Source organism: Hipposideros armiger, unplaced genomic scaffold (genome assembly GCF_001890085.2).
Source record: "Hipposideros armiger isolate ML-2016 unplaced genomic scaffold, ASM189008v1 scaffold_106, whole genome shotgun sequence".
Classification (NCBI taxonomy): Eukaryota; Metazoa; Chordata; class Mammalia; order Chiroptera; family Hipposideridae; genus Hipposideros; species Hipposideros armiger.
The window spans coordinates 558125-562473 of NW_017731456.1; the positions used below are offsets into that span (position 1 = coordinate 558125).

A 4349-nucleotide genomic window follows, 5' to 3' on the forward strand; every position below is an offset into this window, starting at 1 on the left:
CTTATATTCACTGTTTATACCCAATGTGCATACCATCTCCAGCTGAATACATAAAACAGTGAAACATATTTTATCTGGAATGCCTTTGATTACCGGAAGTTCATTCCTCTTTTTCCACAGTGTGTAGCCTATGATGTTTCAACACAAACAGCTGCACTGAGATCCACTATACAAGGCCACATTCATAGTACAGCTTCAACCCAGTTTCTCCTCCCAGAAAACTCTTCAGTTGGTTACCTCCTAAATCCATATAATGGTGCCAGACCAAGAACATGTAGAAACTATGCCCACAAGGCATGGAAGATCCGTGTTTTAAATTCTGCCAAGAACCACTATTCTTATCCATGATGTATTCCCACAGTCTCCAGTTTCTAACTTTACAATCACATCTCCCAGTGATGCTTTGTGGGAACCTAAAGAATTCAAAATCCATTCTGTTTACTTTGCATCTGTGCAAAACTCTCAATGTATTTCATAGAAATAACCATTGCGAGTGGAGAGAAAAGTTCAGTATATGGCCATCAATGGGAATTTCTGGAGACGGGGGAGCTTTCCAAGTCTCGGAGGTGTAGACGGTAGATAACATGAAGTAGGAGTCTTCTGCAGCCACTTTAATTGTATTTATCTACCAATAAACTGAAAAAAAGTGATAGGATACAGCTATACTTGATCAAGATAAATGCTCACTTTATACTCGGCACTAATAAGGCAGAACCTCAATGAAACACTTTTTCGTACCCTTGATGTAAGATCCCAAGCAGGTTCGGAGCATGATTATATATCCATAAATCTTTTGCCAAATAGCCCTCATCTAACAGACAACACTTGAATTTAGCCAAGCTGGCATCCATCTCACGGCACCACACTATTTAGTGGCAATGCTTGGTCTTCCTTCATTTCATTTAATTTTCCTGTTGGTCCTTCTTTGGAGATGTGGGGGCAGTACAGTCTCCAACCATGAGGGTTTTGTTTCTCCTTTCAAGGTAATAAAAATGGAGACAGAGAGGAGGAAGATTTGCTAAGACTACTGTGGAGATAAATATTATGATAGGATGTTAGTGACTGAGCTAAACAGAAAAATATAAACATACCACTTGCTCCTGAACATCATTCATAACGTAAAATAAACAAACAAAAACTCATCATGAAAAGCCTGTGAAGCATAGCTTGGTGGGAAGAAAAGAATATAAGAAATGATGTATTGTCAACAAAGAATTAGCCACCCAAGAATGTGACAGGACATGCATGATTGACTGCCACACACAAGACACACCCAACCAAGACAAAAAAGCATGCTCAGAGACAGTGTGAGGCGGGGGCTGGTGCAGCTAGTCCAATCAGGAGAATTCAGGGACAACCAGGGTGGTGGGTGAAAAGTTCAGGTCACAAAGACCTGAGCCAGAGTACTGGCCCTGCTGCCTAGAACTCAGTGGCTGGGTTCAAGTCACTTCTTAAATTTTCTGTGGCTGTTTTCTCAATCACAAATAACAATAATAGTCATTATTTGACAGGATTGTTTTATACTCTGGGAGAAAAAAATAGAGAGGTGTAGTAGAACACCTGGCTGACAGTAGGCATATAATAAATAGCATGATCATTACGGAGGAGGCTGGATTGGAACTGGGCATTTGGCGATGGGGAAGATACAAATAGAGTGAGAACAACAGCTGACCGAGGGAAACATTCCAAATAAAGGAAATGTGAAGAACAGCAGAAGAAGGAAAGGGAGAGTGTAAAACTTTGGATACTGAACAGAAAGTTTGTGTAGTAGAACAAAGAAATAAGGATGAAAGCGGAGGCCAGTTTACAGTGGAGCACAAATGCCCACATCTAAGGAATCTGGACTTTCCTTAGCAGAGACAACCCTCAAGGAGAACTCGAATCCCCACTCCCATACAAATTCTTCAGAAAGGCCCCCTGTATGTGAATGTGGACCAGTGGTGGTGGTGGTGGTGGGGGGAGTGGGAGCTCTCAGACACAAGGAGATGGTGGGGGAAGGCGTAGGGACGCTTGAAATTCAACTGTGGAAAAAACAGTATCCTTCGTTTTAAGTGTTTTAAATGAATTAACTAGTCCTTGGTAGACATATAGGCCCTGGAAACTGAGATTTCCCACCCTGCTCTCCTGCGGTGTGAAGGTCCCAGGACTGTAAAGGTTAACTGAGCAAGCAAACAGCCCCACAGCTACCGTTAAGAGCTCATTTGAATATTCATTTGGGGACTCCATTCTGTAACCCCACCTTACTATCTATATACACTCACACAAACAATAAAGTCTTTCTTTAAAAAAAAAAAATGAAATGAGAAGCCAGGAGTTTTCGTCTGTGAATTACACTGTGAATGAGTCAGAAAAAACTTTCCCCAAGCTTTTGTCCTCATGGCTGAAGCTCCTGGCTAAGCATTTACTAACAGTGCTGGAGGAACAGACATTCTACTGCTGGTGATTCATCCTCCTCCACCGGACAGTCTGAGGGAGGACGGCAGTCTCTGGGCTACCCTGGGGAGTCACTCTCCCAAGGATATTTATGTAACATCTTGTCCTTGGGTACACAGAGTAAGAAGTAGGAGGCCAGGACGTCACTCATTACTCAGTAGAGTTGTTTATGCCGCCCTGTTTCCTATTATCCAGAATTCAGTGCTCTGGATAATTGACAGACATAAGTTATCATCCATGTTTCCAAGGATCTAAATATGGCAGGACTTCGCAAAAATCATGTTGGATGGAAATCTCTCTGCCTTTGATGATTCAGAAGACCTTATCAGGCCTTCTCAGGCCTTGGAATCATACTTTTGACCAATTTTCATTTCACAAAACTCTGAGGGGTGGAATTGGGTGGGGTGGGGGTAGGGGATCCAGTGAGTATAATTTGCATGCACAAATTCCTTTGTACTAGCACCCATTTAAATAGTTTCCATCCGCTTGCATGAATATTCTATCAGTTCACAGAGCTCTCTGATGTGTGTCCACACAGGTGTTCCCTGAACATTACTGGTCTTGGTAAAAGAACTGTGTTTGTCCAGTGCACGACATCTGTGCACATAGCTAATAAGTAGCAGAAATGCAGCACAAACCAGGTCCTCTGATGCCAAATCTCAGGTCCCACCATTGCACCAAAACAAATATTAATGAGGGCACCTCGGCCTTCTTAGCTTTCCTACAAATGAATGCAAAAAAGCAATGTTGGCTGAACTGTTCATAACCATTAACTGATCAAAATCAATACAAAATCAATACACAAACATCAATAAATACGATTATATACTTTTTACAGCTTACAAAGCACTTTTAATAGATGAGCTCCATTCATTCTCACACTAATTTTAAGTATCATTTCTCTTATTTTACTCATAAGCAAACTAAAACCTATAGATATACAGTGACTCATGGGTGGTCACATGTATTTATTAACTGGGACTCAAATCCAAGTCATCAGGAGGCAAAGGAAATGGAAACTAAAGACAAAAATGACAAATGGTCATGGTAAAAAGGTCAAATTTCAATAACAGTCAAATTAAAATAACAGGATGTCATTTTTTTTTTAATCTCTCTAATCAGTAAAGGTGGTAGGGTTGTTTTTAAATGTAGATACAAGCCTGGATTAGGTAGAAGTATAAATTACTGTCATCTTCAAACTATAGAAGTTATTTAGGCTCATGATAATAAAAATACACATTCAACAATATAGAAAAACATCACTGTAAGCTGGCCGAATGGCTCAGTTGGTTAAGAGCTCGCTCAAGAGTTTGAGCTCTGAGCAACAGCCGTTGGATGCCCGGCCCGAGCTGAGTTGCCGCTGAGCTGCCAAAAGGTGGTAGGATGGCTCAGCTAAGAAAAAAAAAAAAAGAAAAACATCACTGAAAAGCAAAAGTTCCCCTCCCTACTCCCCAGAGATAATCTCTATTCAGTTTTGGGGGTGCAACCTTGCTTGAGGACAATTTGGTCCCACATGTCAATTTGGACTTAAAAAATCCTTGTTTGGATTCAGCAACCCCAAAATATATTAATGAAAAAAGCAGGTGATGAAATAGCACATCGAGGATGATTCTAGGTGCATGGCCACATGCATATGATCCTAGAGAGACAAAGATGATGGGAGGATGGGGAGGAAACTACAAGAAAAATGACCGATGTTAACAGTGATTTATCTCAGAAACTTGTGGGATTAGTGATTACTTCATTTTGCATGCTGTTTAAGACTGTCCAAGTGTTCTACAACTGTGTGTTACTACTCTAATCAGGGGGCCAAAACAATTCCCCCAGGTTACACAGGGAGTTAGGGCTGAGGCTATAGCTCAGAAGAGCCGATTCCTAGTCCACTATTTAAAATATCACTGCCTGCAAGGGCCGGC

The 4349-nt window shown here is 41.1% G+C and overlaps 1 protein-coding gene across 3 annotated transcripts in view; it reads right to left on the reverse strand.

Annotated features, from left to right (window-relative positions):
- Positions 1-4349, reverse strand: part of JAK1 (Janus kinase 1) — a 146018-nt gene that overhangs the window by 74776 nt on the left and 66893 nt on the right. The gene's annotated exons all lie outside the window — the stretch shown is intronic.